The 19,807-nt window shown below is 45.3% G+C and overlaps 1 protein-coding gene across 2 annotated transcripts in view; it reads right to left on the reverse strand.

Annotated features, from left to right (window-relative positions):
• LOC144822806 (uncharacterized) overlaps positions 1-19,807 on the reverse strand; it is a 169,954-nt gene that overhangs the window by 137,403 nt on the left and 12,744 nt on the right. For both annotated transcript variants that reach the window (XM_078680916.1, XM_078680748.1), the window contains exon 2: positions 10,073-10,133. The gene's annotated coding sequence lies outside the window, so the exon portion shown is untranslated. The remainder of the gene's footprint in view (positions 1-10,072; positions 10,134-19,807) is intronic.

A 19,807-nucleotide genomic window follows, 5' to 3' on the forward strand; every position in this document is an offset into this window, starting at 1 on the left:
GAAAACTCCCTTTCCAACAGCAGCCTTTAATGACGACTCAAGTCAATGCTGGAGTTGGCTTCCAGCCACCCTGTCAACAAAAAACTCAGACTGACCACAAGGAGTAGTCCCCGCGGATCAAACCCGCAAATTCCAGGAAAATATAAGCCTTCAAGTTGCCTCACCCGCTACAGCGTACAATCTAGCAGTAGATCCCACCTTTTTAATGTGTTCGTGGAACATCAGCGGTCTTCAGCAGAAATTAAGGAACTCAGAAGTCCATTCCTTCATTTGTAGGCATACAGTAATAGCCCTGCAGGAAACCTGGGCCACACAAGGATGCCCGGTTATTGGCTTCACCGAACTATGGAAACCAGCACTCAGGGTTAGCCGCTATGGTCACCCAAAAGGCGGCCTGTAAACATATATATCAAACAACTTAAAAGGCCCAATTACACAACTAAAATTGGATGAAGACTGGCTAATTGGGGTCAAAATCAACGCATGGCGGGAACAACGCTCACTCTTCCTCTTAAATGTGTACATCAACCCAAGTACACGCACAAAAAGAGAACATCTCACACGTCTAACGGTAATTATGAGTGACTTAGCCGCAGACAATCCCAACTCAGACTGCATTGCCACAGGGGACTTTAATACTAATTTATTCCAAGGAAAAACAGCCGAAACCGAGGGGCCTTTCTTATTTTCCTTGACCGAGGCAGTAATCCAAACTAATCCGCCTAATCAAGCCTACTGCGGTCTAGGAGAATTTTGTGTGATGCGATTCTATAGTGCAGGCTACCTGGTAATGAATGGTAGATCGGAGGGTGATACCCCCCCCCAACTGGTCTTGGACAAACGGAAACAAACGATCCTACCTGGATTACACCATCTGTAATTCAGCTCTGCTCCATTGCTTGGTCAGTTTCTGTATCCATCCACGATCTGAAAGCGATCACCGGCCTCAGGTTATATCCTTCAACATTAACTCAGAGAAGCATAAACCAGCATCTCCAACCTGTAGGGGAATACATTCTGAAAACTTAAAGCGCCTCAGATGGAGTGAGGATATTAGTCCAAATATTTTACAAGCAAGCATGGATTTGATTAGTGATGGAAGTGATCAGAATGTCTCCCCGATTGCGACATGGACGACGCTACGCACCTTATTAACCTATTTCCAGCAAATCCGCGTCCCCCAAGGAGTACCTCCTCACGCCAGTTTATACTCTCACAACTGTCAAAGCTACTTAAGAAAGAGAGAAATAAAGCTCTATAGCTACTCGGAAAGGCACCGGGGAATAGCGAATGTTTAAACTTATATCAAGCAGCTCAAAAGTCATTTAGGCTGGCGATCACCAATGACAAACGGACGCACGAAAACCAATTCTGGTGCAAGTTAGTTTGGGAGAGCAAGATCCGCAATTCACGAAAATTCTGGGCCCTAATCAACCATTCATATCAGAGTACATCAAGGTTTGGATCGGCAAACATCCAGGAATCGGACTGGGTAACTTTCCTTACAGAGCACTTTCGGTCTCCAGAACGCTCAGGAACAACAGAGAACAGCCCTCTAAGTGAGAATGACACAGAAACTAGTAATATGCAGATCACAGCCCCTGAGTGCTCTCACGCTGTCAACGAGGACATCCAGATGTCGCAAGAAGAGGTTGCTACGGCTGTGTCAAGAGCCAGATCAGATTGAGCGCCGGGCCCAAATGGCCTGCCACAGAAACTGTTTATATCTGATATAGCTCTCTGGTCAGGCTTGCTGACAAACCTCTTCAATTATGCTCTAAGAACTGCAACAATCCCAGACTCATGGCGGGGTGCAATCATCCAACCTATTTATAAATCGGGACCCCGCGCCTCTCCTAACAATTATAGACATATAGCACTTTTGGATATAGAGGCGAAGCATTACGCTGGCCTCCTCCTGGAGGAGCTGAGGACATGGGCAAAGGACCATAAACTGATCCCAATGAACCAAACAGGTTTAGTTGCCAACTCTGGGACAATGACCAATCTATTAGCACTGTCAACTATTGTCGACAAAGCACTCTCAACATCTAGGCCAGTGCTTTGCTGCTTTGTCGACTTTAAATGATTCAGAAAAGGGGGTGGTGATGAACAGAGTGCCTGAATTAAGCAGACCACTCTTACCCAGTCCAAAGATCAGGGCTTGATCCATCACCGTTTTTTAGCTCACTGCACCATCCCAGCTCAGAACTTGGCTATATGCAAATTAGTCTGTTCCTGTCCCAGTGCATGATGGGAACAGGGCAAACCAAACTACCAAGCACATTCTTATACTGGGAAGGAAACAAGCTACCGGGGACCGGTTTCTGGCATTTCAGCCTCGTCGGCCCGGCTTGCTTGAATCCTGATGGTGCAATGAGCAAGGGACTCACATCTGAGTATACCCTTCCACGCTTATGGTGGACAAAATGATTCAGAAAAGGGGGTGGTGATGAACAGAGTGCCTGAATTAAGCAGACCACTCTTACCCAGTCCAAAGATCAGGGCTTGATCCATCACCGTTTTTTAGCTCACTGCACCATCCCAGCTCAGAACTTGGCTATATGCAAATTAGTCTGTTCCTGTCCCAGTACATGATGGGAACAGGGCAAACCAAACTACCAAGCCAATTCTTATACTGGGAAGGAAACAAGCTACCGGGGACCGGTTTCTGGCATTTCAGCCTCGTCGGCCCGGCTTGCTTGAATCCTGATGGTGCAATGAGCAAGGGACTCACATCTGAGTATACCCTTCCACGCTTATGGTGGACAAAATGATTCAAAAAAGGGGGTGGTGATGAACAGAGTGCCTGAATTAAGCAGACCACTCTTACCCAGTCCAAAGATCAGGGCTTGATCCATCACCGTTTTTTAGCTCACTGCACCATCCCAGCTCAGAACTTGGCTATATGCAAATTAGTCTGTTCCTGTCCCAGTGCATGATGGGAACAGGGCAAACCAAACTACCAAGCCAATTCTTATACTGGGAAGGAAACAAGCTACCGGGGACCAGTTTCTGGCATTTCAGCCTCGTCGGCCCGGCTTGCTTGAATCCTGATGGTGCAATGAGCAAGGGACTCACATCTGAGTATACCCTTCCACGCTTGTCTCCTTTCTGGTGAAGAATTGGCTTGGTAGTTTGGTCTGCCCTGTTCCCATGATGCACTGGGCCAGGGACAGACTAATTTGCATATAGCCAGGTTCTGAGCTGGGATGGGGCAGTGAGCTAAATAACGGTGATGGATCAAGCCCTGATCTTTGGACTGGGTAAGAGTGGTCTGCTTAATTCAGACACTCTGTTCATCACCACCCCCTTTTCTGAATCATTTTGTCCACCATAAGCGTGGAAGGGTATACTCAGACATGAGTCCCTTGCTCACTGCTCCATCAGGATTCAAGCAAGCCGGGCCGACGACGCCTGAAATGGCAGAAACCGGTCCCCGGAAGCTTGTCTCCTTTCTGGTGAAGAATTGGCTTGGTAGTTTGGTCTGCCCTGTTCCCATGATGCACTGGGCCAGGGACAGACTAATTTGCATATAGCCAGGTTCTGAGCTGGGATGGGGCAGTGAGCTAAATAACGGTGATGGATCAAGCCCTGATCTTTGGACTGGGTAAGAGTGGTCTGCTTAATTCAGACACTCTGTTCATCACCACCCCCTTTTCTGAATCATTTTGTCCACCATAAGCGTGGAAGGGTATACTCAGACATGAGTCCCTTGCTCACTGCTCCAATAGGATTCAAGCAAGCCGGGCCAACGACGCCTGAAATGGCAGAAACCGGTCCCCGGAAGCTTGTCTCCTTTCTGGTGAAGAATTGGCTTGGTAGTTTGGTCTGCCCTGTTCCCATGATGCACTGGGCCAGGGACAGACTAATTTGCATACAGCCAGGTTCTGAGCTGGGATGGGGCAGTGAGCTAAATAACGGTGATGGATCAAGCCCTGATCTTTGGACTGGGTAAGAGTGGTCTGCTTAATTCAGACAGTCTGTTCATCACCACCCCCTTTTCTGAATCATTTTGTCCACCATAAGCGTGGAAGGGTATACTTAAGTGAATCTTGTCGACTTTAAAGCCGCGTTTGACAGGGTCCCAAGGGCGGCTTTGTGGGAAAAGTTGAGGAAAGGGGGATTCCTGATAGATTATTGGACGCAAATATTCAACTCCATTCGAATACTTGGGTTAGGGTGAAGCTGGGGTCCGGCACGCATCTCTCGCGGAAAATCTTGACAACTAGAGGTGTGAAGCAGGGATGCGTGCTGGCCCCAATGCTTTTCAATCTGTTTATAGCAGATCTGTCAACTACACTGGACGAAACCAACAGTCATTCCCCAAAAATAGGAGGCACGGCATTAAGCAATCTGTTTTATATGCCCATGATCTGGCACTTTTCAGCCTTACGAGGGTTGGGTTGCAAAGGCTCCTCGATAAACTGCTCATTTATACGACCATAAATCAACTAGAGGTTAATTTAAAGAAAACCCAAGTTGTCCCCTTTGGTAGGAAATATCATGCGGGCGGAGGATGGTCATATAACAACATACGCCTCGCTATAGGTCAATCATATAAGTAACCCTGGGCGTAGTTCGCGAAGTAGCGCTACGCGAAGCTACGCAAAGTGCACTTCGCACTACGCGAACTTCACGTAGCACTACGCGAACTGCGTAGTAGCATGTTCGCACTGTGCAAGATGCATTTTCAATGATTGCACAGTGCGAACAAGCATCCGGCACTGTGCAATCATTGAAAACGGCATCTTGCACAGTACGAGCTGTAGTTTTCTGCCGCTCGAGTAGATTTTTACTCGAGCGGCAGCTTTCTCAATGCGAACTGGTAGTTTCTCATCACGAGCGGTCGTGAGCATGCACGACCACTCGCAATGAGAAACCTGACCTCCCCGCATTGAGAATCTCGCCGAGATGTCATTTTGCTTGCTCGCGGTCGCGAACATGACGTTGAGGACCGCAAACTATATACTCTGCTATATACTCTGCCTTTTCGGGTGGTGATAGAAGGGGCTCTGATTTTAAAGAGACAGAACTGGATATTAGGGAGGAAAACAGGCTCATGCACTTTCTTACGCCATCGTATGAAAGCCTGATACAGATATGTCGATCCATTAAGTCAGGATCCCCCGTTGATCCGGCCTCACCCAAGCTACTCGTGGGAAGTATTGAGATCCTAGAGCCCTATATTAGAGATGTACTGGATCTTTCGTTTAGTACTCATACGGTACCTGAAAAATGGAAGCAAGCAGTGGTACTTCCACTTCAAAAAAAGCCGAACGTGAGCTGGGAGAGGCTGGATAACCTTCGCCCAATTTCTCTGTTGCCCTATTTGGCCAAAGTGGCAGAGAAGGTGGCTAATCTTCAGCTGATTACTCATGTGGAGAGGACTAGCCTGCTTCATCCAACTCAGTTTGGCTTTCGCTCCCGTCACTCCACTGAGTCAGCACTGCTGATGGCCACTGAATCCATTAGACAAGGAGTGGATGAGGGGCACACGATGGCCCTTATTTTACTCGACTTAAGTGCAGCGTTCGACACTGTAGCTCATTCCACTCTGCTACAGTGTCTGAACAAAGGTGGAGTTGTGGGGACTGCACTGAAGTGGATCCAATCTTTTCTGTCTAATAGGGGATTTCAGGTTAGGCAGGGGGAATATTATTCCCGTATGATCAAATTGGACCAAGGAGTGCCACAAGGCTCTGCCTTGAGTCCAACCCTGTTCAACCTGTATGTGGCCCCTGTAGCGAACATCGTGGAGAGTCATGGCCTGCAAATTGTGTCATACGCCGATGACACTCAGCTGGTCGTCTCGCTGTCGCGGGCGCCGGAGGTGGCGGCATCCAACTTCAGTGCTTGCATGAAGGAGCTAGCTTCATGGATGTCTAATAACTGCCTGAAGCTGAATGGTGCCAAAACTGAGGTGCTCGTGGTAGGGGGCGAGCCATCTGTGTGGACATCGGCATGGTGGCCGGCATGCCTTGACAGTACTCCTGTACCCTGCCAGCAGGCCAAAAATCTTGGGGTAATGTTTGACTCGGACCTTTCATTTACTCCCCAGATTGGTCGTGTGGTTGGGACATGTGTTGGCGTTCTCAAAAACCTGCGGAAGACTCTGGACCTGCTTCCGGTTGGTGCGAGACGTACGCTGGTACATGCACTAGTAACCTCACGGCTAGACTATGCCAACCTTCTTTATCTGGGGACTACGGTTAAAGGTCTAAGTCGCCTGCAGGTGTTACAGAATGCCGCAGCACGGCTTGTACTGAGGCTCCCTAAAAGAACAGCCTCCAAAGTCGCCTTAAGGGCTCTCCATTGGCTTCCCATTAAGGAGAGGATTGTTTTTAAGGTGCTATGCATATGTCATCGCATTATCGGGGGCAAGGCGCCCACCCCCTTGCTGAGCCTCATCACACCGTATAAACCTAGTCGGGTACTTAGATCTACCGGTGTTGGCCTAGTAGTTGTTCCCAAAATCAAGAAAGCTCGAATGGGAGGTAGATCTTTCAGACATCTTGCAGCTAAGAGCTGGAACAGGCTCCCTATGGAACTACGTCTTGAACCTTCGGAGGCTAAGTTCCGGAGAGCTCTAAAAACCCATCTATTCTGCTCTACACTGGATTAATTGAGTAGGGTTGTGCTTGTTGCCCCTCACCACAGCGCGGGGACACGACGGTTGGCGTAACCAGGCGCTTTAGAAATTTCCATAATAATAATAATAACAAGCAAAAAAATGACCGCAGCACTACGCTACGCTGCGCTACGCATGTTCGCACTGTGCTACGTGCAGCTCGCGTAGTGCGAAGTTGCACAAACTTCGCGAACTACGCGAGCGTAGCGTAGTCCTTCGCTCAGGGTTACATATAAGTACCTAGGTGTCCATCTGGACTCTAGGGGTAACCTCATCAAACATCGGAATGAGATAGCAGTTAAAGCTATGACCCTTGCGGTCTCATTAGCCAAGATCTAAAAAAAATCTTTCTGGCCCAACTCTCCTGCCACTCTTAGAAGTCTTGAGAGCAAAAATTGGCCCTACTCTATCATACGGAATTGAGATATTTAGGGGCAAATTAAACACTGCCTTAAATCGACACACAACAAAAATCTATAAAAAAGTACTCCATCTCCCAAACTCTGCATCTGCAGCACAGGTAAGACTAGAGCTAGGGCTATTAAATTATGAGGCCTCTAACATCGGCTCATACTTAAACCTCTGTCATAAACTGAGACAGGCGGACATTGGCACACTGGAATCCTTAGTCTGGCTAGAAATTACCCAGAAAAATCCAGGAGGTACGTTTGGTCGACTTTTCAAGGACTATATTAATCAATTGTCGGCGAGCGACCTTTGGGCTCTCAACCCCAGTCGGATGGCATTCGAAACCGTCATTAAAAAATGTGTGAGAATTAGTTCCCTCGCAATAGACAAAGCACTCTTTTCCAAACGTAGGCATGCTTGGGCTCTTGTCAATTCTTACGAGCGGGTAACACCGGCCACCTATCTGCCTTGCACATATTCATTGTACATAAAAGAAGTCTAATGGCAATTAGAATGGGTGACTGGCGCTTCCTGCAAGATCTGCCTTCTTGGCGACGAACGGCGGATGACCTAACCTGTAGAGGGTGTAGTAAGGCATCTGAAACTTTGTTACACATGGTTTGCCTCTGCCCAGCCTTTAATTCCCAGCGTAAGCTTAAACTCAAAGCAGAATGGAATAGGTTGGGTGTGCGGACATGTAGGCAAGCCATTATCGTGGCTCTGAACCCTGAAAACACAGTTTTAAATTTAGGATTAACAACTTTTATCCTACAAGCATACCGTTCCCTTACTCAAAAGAGGCCCGCTAATAAAACTTAAGGGAAGAGACACGAAATGATATTATGTTTTGCAACCTGACAGTTTAATACATCGAATTGCTCCTTTAGGAATTCCAGTTGTCTTTGATATGAATGCGGTATTCTGACAGTCAGTGTAACTAAAAAGGGGTGAACAGCTTTTTATATAACTTTTTAAATTCTTGCTTGTTCCTTTTTAAAATGTTACAGAATTAGGAGGTCCAGGACGAGGAAGATTCCCATTTTTATAATAGCCACTGAAGCGTTCGCTTGCTTTCTCCCAATTTTAATAGCTTTTATATAATGTGAACTTTGTAAGTTTCTTTTAAAGATATCTGTGTAATATCTAAATAAAGATTATTATTATTAATAGAAGAAAAGATCAGGAAAGAAATGACGCTTGAGGAAATACGAAAATGGGTTGAAGAAGGTCCTGGGAGAGAGATTCGCCAGCGATTGCATTACCACACAGACACATTGTATTGGCCAACTTGTGAACTCCAACAGCAAGCATTGTTTGACTGCCATGACAGTCCCTTGGCCGGCCATTCTGAAATTCCTCATACGGAAGAATTACTTAAGAGACAATTTTGGTGGCCCAGCATGACAAAAGATGTTCAACAATATGTAGTAGGATGCAAGATTTGTGCACGAGGAAAGTCGGATCGGCAAGCCCCTCACGGTCTGTAACAACCCTTACCCACTCCTCCTCACCCATGGCACACTGTCACCATGGTTCTGATAGTGGATTTTCCCTCCAGTCAGGGATACAGTTTAATATTAATAATGGTGGAAGCTTTCTCTAAGATGGCTCCCTTTGTCGCCTTAAAGGGAAACCCAAATGCCAAACAGTTAGCCATGCAGTTCAATCCGCATTTGATTAAGATTAATGGAATCCCTAAGATTCTGATTACTGATCAAGGATCTCAATTCTTGTCTCATTATTGGAAGGCCTTTACTAGAATGCAGGGCATAGAAATTAGGTATTCCACAAGTTTTCACCCACAAACTGATGGTCAGACAGAGAGAACCAATCAGGAATTAGAAAAATACTTACGGTTGTTTCTGTTAGATCAGGAAGGTGATTGGCCAGATCTCGTTTGGGCAGCTGAATTCGCACACAACAATGCTAAAAATGCTTCCACAGGGTTTTCCCCTTTCTATTTAAATTATGGGCGGCACCTAAACTCTTCTGTCGCATTTCAAGAGGTGATGGTGCCTGCCGTACAAGATCTAGTTCAACATCTAACAAAAGTTCAAGAATCAGCAACTAGAAATTTGGCTCTAGTGAAAGAACGTTACAGATTAAGTGCGACTAAGAAGAGGAGACCAGGGGCAAATTTGCAGAAGAGAGATATGGTGAGGATGAGCACTAAGAATCTGAGGCTCAGAGGAAATAGAAAATGTCATCCCTGTTTTGTAGGTCCATACTCAGTAGATCAGTTAATAAATCCCGTGACTAACAGGCTAAAACTCCCTTCGCAGGTCAAAATACATCCCGTCTTTAATGTGTCTCTGTTAAAAAAGGTGTCACCATATTTTATGGAAACACAACCTCCGAAACCATTGTTGATTGAAGGCAAGGAAAAATATGAAGTTAAAAAGGATTCTAGATTCAAAAATGGTTAGAGAAAAGACATTATTTGATCAATTGGAAAAGCTATGGACTAGAGGAAAGATCGTGGGAGGAGAGATCTGACGTTCATGCTCCTAGATTAATACGAGCCTTTCATCATCAGTATCCTCACAAACCCAAGCCAGGAGGTGTTCCTTGCAGAGGGGTACTGTCAAGGCTCCGCGTCCGACTGCCTGTGCGGCAGACTGTGTAGCCGTAATCTATTGCAGTCGGATCGGGGTACACAGATTGAGCTATGCTTTGTCTGATTTGAACGCGCCCACTGCAGTGATCAGAGAAAGATCACTGCAGGCACGCGTTAAAGACTCAGAAGTTGCCGGTCACAGCCTTTAAAGGCGCGAGGACAGCCGCTCAGCAGTGAAGTGCATTGGCAGCGTTCGAAGCTGCGCACTTCAACAACGGTTTGAGAGAGAAGGAGAGCTGAGAAATTTTCTTAGGTAGTCAGGGTTTAGTGTAGCTCAAGTTCATTTGTAGAATCAGTTTTAGGGTAGCTAGCGTCTCATGTGACGATGAGCCAGATAGGATATTAATATATTTATTAAATAGGAGTAGAATGTAAATATTGGAGAAACTTGTTCATAGCAAATCAGTTACACTCACCTGTTCACCTCACGGAGGTCTGCATCAAGGAGTAGAATCCAGTCTTTATAACTGCAAGTACCTGAAAGAAAAAAGATACAGTTTTAGTTATAAGAAATATTTGGAGACTGTCTGAAAATTTCAATTTGGAGCATGGTCCCGGATACCTCTGTAGTTATAAGTTAAAGGTACAAAAAGACTCATTGAAGAGAGGCTAAGCCTTCACAAAGGTGGTATAAGTGAATGTATTCAATAAGAGAGTAAAATAGTGTAAAAGAATAAGTTAGAGAAGCTTATTAATTTGATGTTATTTAATTGCAGTTCTCATAGAAGTGTTACTCCAGATTAGCAACAGTGGGTGCCTGGCGGTGCAGAAGTGAACCCAGAAGCAAGGCAGTCTCTTCTCTGTCCCCTTTCCCTTCGGGGTTCATGCGAGAGCTTGTAACTAGAAGACTTGTGTAGAGGTCTGCAGGGGGAAAAGAGAACTCACATCATTCTGCTACTGTGAGTGAACTGAGGACAGTGAGTGTACAAGTAGGGCCTTGACAGAAGTGGATGTCAAATACTTCTCAACCCTGTTGTCACAAGGCCTGTCTGAGTGGGCATTAGAAGCTGGAAGACTGCCCTTGAATCAGACGGGCTTCACAGAGAACCAAGGGATCCTATCCAATCTGATGGCTGTGTGTCTGATCACGAAGAGTGTAAGACGCCGCTGCACATGTGCTCTGTGGATTTCAAGGCAGCATTTGACCTCGTGCCACGTGACAAATGTAGGGAAAGTCATGGAGCATCCTGCAAAAGCTTTTGAGGGCAAAACGGTTGACCCAAAGGTATCGGGTATCAGAGTGCTTTACATAGCACCCGTTGCGTTACATGAGGACACATTAATTTTTTTGTTAGGCACGGGAAGATTACGTGATTTGCCCTGCATCACAGGATGTTTCGCATCACTGCCGAGACTCGAACACGGTTCCCCAGATTCAAGGTCGACCGCCCTAGCTATTGGGCCAACTCCTCTCCCCTTGTGTGGGCAGTCCATGTTGGTGCCGTCATGTGTCTCCGACAGGTACATACCTAGTCTTGACTTGGAATTCCCGCTGCAGTGGAGGAACAGAGCTGTGAATTTTATGGGTATGAGAGATGTGCCATAATGGGCAGAGCAGCCAACTTTGGAACTGGGGAATCAGGCTTAAGTCCCAGGCTCGGCTCAACATCATGTGATTCTAGGCAAATCTATGTGCCTAAAAAATGTGACATGTTATCTGGCGCTCATGTAGAGTTATATAAATCTGCAAAAAAATAAAGGTTTGCAGAAATATAGGAAGATGGTGAAGGAGAATTATGGGTCTGTGAGTCCCCTCAAGCACAGGACATACAACACTTCTCAATATGCTGCCTCAGCTTCTGTTCTGTGTATGTTTATTGACATTCCAATACTGCTGACACACATGTGCTTTGGGCAGCCAATAAAGTTAATGTAAACAATGGAGAGTAAGTTGGGGACACCCTCAGGATGCCTTACCACAGAGTTTGGGTGGGCAGGCGCACTGCCACTGTCGGCTGTCGGCTGTGTGTGCTCATTTTTGGTGATTTTCTGCTGTCCCGCTGCCACTTGTGGAGTTGGACAGACAGCAGTAAATATTAGACTGAATACAGTCTTCTCACCCTCGTCCCAGACTCTCACAAGCACAAAGTGGGCCTGTTATTGCTTGTTGAGGAGGGAGAGTGCACGGATCTGTACTCCCAAGAGCTGTGCTTGTGTAACAAGGCCTACGTACTCCAATGGCAGAACCCAGTTCGCAACAGCAGCTGATGAAACCAGACCTTATGCATTTACTAGAGCTCAGTGGTTTCCATGCGTCTGTCTGGGGTGAAAGGGGTCCAGGACCGGTGTCAAGGCTGCCCGGCTGGGGCTCCCCGGGAGCGTGGGTGCACATCACAGGAGGAGCTCGGGTTGCGCGTGCTGCCGACAGCACACGTGCTACAAGAGACACTGCATGCACAGTAGCAATGCATGGGAGACTTTGTACTCAATGATGGGAAGTGAATTACTTGCACTCCTAGTCAGGGAGGCAAGGGAAGGGCCCCGCGCTGATAAAAAGAGGGGCGTGTGGCAGCCATGCTGAAACTAGCTCAGCACTTGCGGGGACAATTGCTGCTGCTGTGCAACCACATGAAAGCTTGTTGTGTTTGCAGGCGATCCATAGACATTGAAGAAGGACAAGAGAAACAAGCTGGGTAGGCCATGTTGGCCGAGAACAACATTGGCGGCCGTCTTAAAAGAGAAACATTAGTAAGGAAATTACTATACTAGAAACAAGGTTTACAAATCTTTGCTGTTTATTTTAGCTGCTTAACCACGGCGGCTATTCCGCCGCAGTGCGGCGGTTTAGTGTAGTGGGTGGGGCCGAGACGGCCAACGGACGTGCCCAGCACTACGGAGGTAGTGGGCGCGACGGCCGTTGGCCATCAGAAGCAGCGACAGGTTTACAAAGCGCAAGACTTTGTTGCCTCGATCTACAAACTGTGTATTCAGAAAAACATTAACCTCCTAAATGAGTAGCCTGCTACCATAAACGGCTAAGAATGGAATATACTGGTGAGAACAACAAAGCAGCATGAAAGCAGAGGGTATAAACAAGCGGGCCGTATAGGAAATAAGAAAGGACCATGGCATGGGAATCCGCCACCAGGCTGAACAAGGGAGAAATGGAGTGGCTGCAATGAATCATGCTCAATAAACAATGGGGTGATCCTGTGTCCCTTAGAACCTGGGTTTAGTCTTGCAAAAAGTACAATGGTTCTGTCGGGTGTAACCAAAATTTTTCTTATAAATACAATTCAATTTAGGAACAAGTTATTTTATGCACAGGTTAAATGTGAAAACATTTTCTGGAACACACAATAAAAGCACAGAATCAGTGTTTCAAGGCATTGGCATATTTTATATAAATTGCATCATTTATATATACTAAACATTTAATAAATTTCGTATACACGGCTGCCAACAAGGTGAAAGTCAAGGTGAGTTGTGATCAAGTGACATACTGTGCTCAGTGACATGTCTGGATGCGTGATATGTACAAGGTGATTAAGATATCTACAAGTAGTGGAAGAGGACAGGGTAAACAAAAATACTAAACAAGCATTGGCATAGCCAATAGGTCGCCTTTGGGACTGTATAAGTGTTTAGCCATGCAATAGTAGATGTAGTTGCACCAAGGATATTGTGCTGAATAACAAAACACTTATAAGGTCCCCAAGGCGAGACCTATTGGCTATGCCAATGCTTGTTTTCTGACTACTCTCTCACTCTAGAACATTCCAATAGAAAAGCACAAGCAATAACTCAAAATGACAAGGACTCATTGGAAGAAATGCCAATCCAATACATCATTAAAGCCGAGGCTTGACGAATGTTACATCAAAAAGGATTTCCAGAATATGAACCCTCTGGATTTTACCACCCCTAAATGTAGAAGTGAGTAGCTGAAAAGAACTCACTATCACCAAAGATGGGGGCTGAAGTGATACCTATTTACAAGAAGGGGCCAAGGGGCGACCCTGCCAACTATCGTCCGATCAGCTTGATCGATGCTGGTCAGAAGGTGGTTGGAAGAGTCCTTCTGGAAAGGATCCTCTCTTGGGCAGAGGAGAACAACATTATCTCCCCCTTCCAGGCAGGTTTTAGGGCTTGTACAAGCACTGTAGATCAGGCTTTCAGGCTGTTATTACTCCATTGGAAGACAGTCTCGATCGGTAAGGGCAGCTTGCACTTGGCCTTTATCGATTTGAAGACCGCTTTCGACCTGGTCCCCCGAGGGCGCCTGTGGGCGGTTCTTCATGAGATGGGGTTTCCTCTGCCCATTCTGAACCTGTTGGCCCGCATGCACAATGGAACGTATGCATGCATCCAGTGGGGCACGCAGGAGCAGAAAACAGCAAAAATCACGGTGAATAGAGGTGTCCGCCAAGGATGCGTCTTGGCGCCGACCCTCTTCTCTTTATTTGTTAATGGGGTGGTTTCTTTTTTATCTGATATTGATGCCCCTAGCTTGGCCGGTGTGAAAGTTCCAGCCATGCTTTTTGCTGATGATACGCTACTAGTCTCCAAAACGCCCATGGGGCTCCAAAAATTGCTGGATCGGTTCTGTGTTTTTTGTAATTTAAGGGGCTTGGTTATTAACACCTCTAAAACCAAGCTCCTTTATTTTAATCCCAGTAGGAAAGCCAATCGCCCGCTCACACTTAATGAAGAGCCATTGGAGCGGGTCAAAATGTTTGACTACCTTGGGATTAGGATATCCGACCAACTTAAATGGAACTCTCACATTGAAAAAATGGCTTTAAACCACAAACGGGTTGTGGGCGTCATAGGCAGGGAGCATAGATCTTCAGTATCAAGACCCATAGCTCCCGCTTTGGAGATTTATTCTGCAAAAGCAGTAGGCAGTGCACTGTACGGAGCAGAGCTCTGGGGCTTCAATAATGTTGATTCCCTCGTAATGGCAGAGAATAAATTTTATAAGGAGCTTTTGTCTGTCCCTAAGAGTACCCCAAACAAACCCATCCAATAGGATCTTGGACGCAGATCTATCAAAGATCTTATAATTCTGCGTCCGCTTCTTTAGTGAGCCAGCCTGTGGCGCACACCAGAGCTAAAGAGCTACGCTGACGGCCTTAAAGAAGTTATGAACTTGCAGGGGTCTCACAAAATTGTTTGGCTTTCCAAAATGAAGGAGCTCCTAATGGCCATTGGCCTGTGGGTTATATGGGAATCCGGTGCTTCAAAATCTAAACTGGAGGTTAAGCGGGCATACTGGTTGTGGGTCGATGCCCAAGAATCTAGAGTGGATAATCTAGGTAGACTCACAGACGAGTTTCGTCTGCACAAGACAGTACCCTTGCTTGAACTATATATGGACTTCATTAGAAAACCTAAAGATAGGGCCTTATATATCCAGTTTAGAATGGGAACTCTACCAGTCCGTGAAAGCACTTCTAAATGGAAACCACCCCATCAGACACCTGTCACTTGCCCACACTGCGACGCTGAACTGGAAACCATTGCACATGTCTTTTTTGTCTGCAGTGCCTATAACAAGCCTAGATCCAAATGGCTAAAACCAGTCTGTCGCCTACTCGAGACTAGAGGCTATGCCCCAGCGTTAAGAATCTTACAATCTGATCCTAATACAGTACTAGCCTGTGGGGTAGCTAAATTTCTTAGCTGGGCGTGGGTGATCAGACTCAAAGCTATGTGATGAGTTTTTCTCTGGCGATCCCCTGTCATTTTTTTCTTAATTATCCCAAAGCTGTAAATTGTTTAATGCTGTTTTATTTTCTTTTTTTTAATTATTTATTAAGTGTTTTGATTAATAACATGAATTGTATTTTTATTGCTCTGTGCTTTTATGATATTTCTATATCGAATAAAGCTTTGATGATGACCAAAGATGTGGCTTAGCTATGTACCCACCTAAGAAAAAGGTTTAAAAGTTTGTATTATACACATCCTCATTGGTGTTGTAAACCTAAGTAGCTGAATAACGGAGGATCACAATCAAAAGCATTTTTAGTGGACGATTGGATGGACTGCTATAAAAAGCTGTATCAGATGCTCTAAATACATTCAAGGGGAATGAGCACACAACACATGAAGGACTGTCAGATTGTCCTAGTACCAGTAAGGCTTTGTAATGCTATCTTTCTGGATTTCATGCAGATATTTGGTTTGTCAAAGGGTACACCACTATCTTAGTGATTGTAGAATACCTAATAAATTGCTATTGTGCTGTCAGGGTAATCTCAACTGACCTACTGCTAGCCAAACTCTTTTTGAGCAATATGTCTCTTTCTAGACTTTCAGAAGGGTGTACCCGATTTTCATTAAAAAATGTTGAAGGATCTAATGCATTTGAGTGTTTTCCAATAGATTGGTATAGCAGCTGTAATGGGAGTGTTGTGAAACAGAATCTATTTCTAGAGTAAATGATACATCGTGATAAGGACATTCCTTTGGTGGGTTAAGGGGTTAGGTACAGCCCCTTGTCAGAGTAGAATAGGACTCAGGAGGGGATCCGAACAACCTCTTCTGGAGCCATAGGGACTGTATGCATTCAGAGTAACAACACGTCTAGAGTGCATGTCTGACTGAGAAGGGGGACCCAGAGGGAGAGAATGAACTGTAGGAAAGGATTGTTTGCAGGCCATGAGGAGATTCAACATCTGATTGGCTGGGTGTGCGATATGAAGATTGAATGCGAGTTATCATATGATTGGGTCAATGTTTGGTTGCGGTGAGCTACTAGTGTGTTGAGGCCTGAGGCTCAAGTTAGTCTATAGGTGACTTGTCAGTGACTAGCGATGCAAGAACAAAGTGCGAGTCAGCCTGTGATGAGATGCAAAAGAGGGCTGCACTATTTAAAGAAGAATGTAGGGTGGCAGCTCAAAGCTTATTACAGTTGAGTAATCATGTCTTATTACAGAAACAATACGCAGAGATTGTATGCTTATAAGGAGTTCATGTCATATAATACGGATTACTAGTTATTTAGCCTACAAAACAAACAAAATCATATCTTCTCTGGGTGCCAATAACAACAGTCCTCATTTTATCACCTTTAACCGAATTAGAGCAGGAGAAGAGTGAACCAGTCAAGACTCAAACTTGTGACCTTCAGACATATCTGTGCATTGGCTGCCCTAGTCGGCTGAGGTACTTCATTTACTACACACCGCAATGTCCTTGCATCAAAGTTTGGTGAAACACAACACATAAGTGATACACTCAATCACTTTAGAACATAGCTAAAGCAACATGCATCTCAGCAATCCAGAAAAGTCCATATTCTAACCATATGTGTGATCTTAGACACAGAGTGATCAGTATGTGGGTGCTGATGTTTTGTCTTAACTGCTTACAGTGTGGGACTTTCCCCAAAATAGGAATGAGTAGATTTTGGTTCCTTAGTTTGTGTATGCAAAGGGCACCTAGGACCTGGAAAACATGTTATAAGTAATGTCAGTCTCTTCAGGAAAGCAGAATAGACACTCAGTGCCAGTCTCCTTGATCTTAACGATGTCGCCACTGTGTTGTAATTACAGCAGCTTAGTCTAGTGAGGCCACCCAAAGTATACCCTGGGTGGTTTCAAAGTATTGGCCACCCTAGGCTTGGTATGTTTTTTGCACCATAACACACCACGTAGGTGGCCTTAACAAATACATTGCAAGTCTTCCTGAGATTACACGACTGTGTAAAGAATTCGTCAGCATTGTTCCTTAATATGGTCACCACTTTTTGGAACCAGCCTTATCCTTAGAAATGTATAGTAGGGTATACCTTCTGCCATATATAATGGTTTCTCCAGGAATGAGCACAAAAGAAGCACTAAAGAACTTAGATGACGATTACTCTGACCTAAACAAAAGTGTTATCACACCTGGAGCACAATATATGTCAATTTTAGAAACGGCAATCTGAACAGATGTGCCCAAACCATAAGTGTATAGGTTAAAAGTTGACAGGTGTCATGTCAAGTTTCGTCACTGCTGTGCCACAAGTATGGTCTAAATACAGGTTAAATTAACAAAATGGTGTTTCCAAAGCAGTGTTAATCCACCTTGATATGGAAACTCCACACTCACTGCCCCCTCCTTTGAGGTGAAATAATTTCCACTTTCCTCTGTGGTTACCACCTTGTCAATATTGTAATGACAAGCTGCCATTTTTACCTAAAATCTGGTACGCGGGGGAAATCAGTAAAGGCATGTTTTGCCCCTTTGAAACATACACTTGAAACCGCAAATACGGATAGAAAAACTAGAATGTTGGAACAGTCTGTACTACAGCAAAAAGAGCAGCACTTACTGAACATTAATAGTGGATGAATGACACATGTTGTTCAGTAAAGCTCAAAGAAAATATCACAATATGTTACAGAGGCAGGAAAGACTGCCTTGTATGTTTAGTTACCAGGTAACCCCATGTCAGCGAGCACACAATGCCCCACTCCTGCGCATTGAAGAAAAAAAAAATGTTTTCGGGTGTGATTGCTCAACTGAATCAACACAAATGAAAAATGTGTTTAACTTTTTTAAATTTTTTAATTTTATACGTTTTTCTATAGCGCGGACTTTACCCGAAGGTGTCAGAGGCTTCACAATAGGAACAGAACTGATACATGAGGAGAAAATTACAAGTGAACAAATTACAAAAGCAACCGTTACATTACATGAGGCAAAAGTGACAATCGTGAGCAAGCAAAATACAAGAGGTAGCAAACGGTGCATTACAGGAGGAAAAAGTGACAAGTGTGCAGGTTACAGAAGCGTACAAAGTACAAGTAGAGGTATAGTACTGCAATAAATGGAGGACACTCAAACACAAGAACAAACGTTACGTAGGCAATTGTGGCACTTGTGCAAGTATCGAAAGCAAACAAAATGTAAGAGGTAGCAGACAGTGTGTTACAAGAGAAAAGTGACATGTGCATGTTACAAAAGAGAACCAAGCACAGGTAAAAGGGTAATATTGCAATAAACGACAGACAAGCCCCCCCTGCCTCAAGCACTGCGTCCTCACAGAGCAGATACCGAGCGGTCACTGCCCTCCTTGAAGGCTGCCCTTCAATACTTTGAACCCCTGGCATATATTTCGCAGTAGAGAGGCCTACTCCACGTGCCAGTGGTCCCTATCTCTGATTGGCGGTGAAAGCGTGCACTGATGACTGGTGGTGTTTGTGCCTGGTGAAAGCGTGCACTGACGACTGATAGTGTTTTTGCCTGGTGAAAGTGTGCACTGACGGTGTGGTTGAGTGTGTGTGCAGTTGTGTGTGCAGTTGTGTGTGCAGTTGTGTCTGCAGTTGTGTCTGCAGTTGTGTGTGTGTGTAGTTGTGTGTGTGGTGTGTGTGGTTGTGTGTGTGGTTGTGTGTGTGTGGTTGTGTGTGTGTGTGTGTCCTCCCATTTGCTGCTTTAACAAAACTGTCTTCCTATTGGCTGCTCCGGTTACTAAACTGAGTGAGGAGAAATTCGAAGAGGTCGGGCTGGTCCCTCTTAAAAACAAGAGACAATGGGATGACCTTTCACACAGTAGCAGCAGGTGACTGCCATTGGCTGAAAGGGGAGCCAATAGCCTATGGCAATGCTTCAGCACAGAACACAATACCGTGGACCAGGTATTGTTAACATGCGGGAATCCAGGGTCCATTTACGATAAATTAAAGTAATGGTTGAGAAGGAGAATACAAAAGAAAATCCTCCAACCATCATTCACGCAGGCCTCATTCTTCATGAGTTAAAATTTTATTTATTTAGTGTATTTTTTATAAAGCGCGGACATTACCCGAAGGTGTCAGAGCGCTGTAAATCGGACGTCAACGAGGCAAAAATGCACCCCTCCCCCCATGAATTTATGTTCAAAATACTTTCTCAAAGTCTCCCTCTGGCCTGCTTTCACATAGTGCATGTGCGTTTTAGTGGTGTAAGAGACAGACCCTTCACTGTCGAGTCATCGCACTGCACCAAGCATCCCCCCCCATCCCTGGGTGTGGTACTAGCCACTTGGGGAGGATTAACGATCCCATCCATGGCAGTGAAGTCTACAGCTGTTTGTGGGGGTGTAATACTGTATTACACCCCCACACACAGCTGTAGACTTCACTGACATGCTAATACACGGGGTGTTTAATGGTGCCCAGTCCTGATGATTGTCACTGTAGTGAAAGGTCAGCCCGGATCACTCACAGGAAGTGCGG

Source organism: Lissotriton helveticus, chromosome 1_1, assembly GCF_964261635.1.
Source record: "Lissotriton helveticus chromosome 1_1, aLisHel1.1, whole genome shotgun sequence".
Classification (NCBI taxonomy): domain Eukaryota; kingdom Metazoa; phylum Chordata; class Amphibia; order Caudata; family Salamandridae; genus Lissotriton; species Lissotriton helveticus.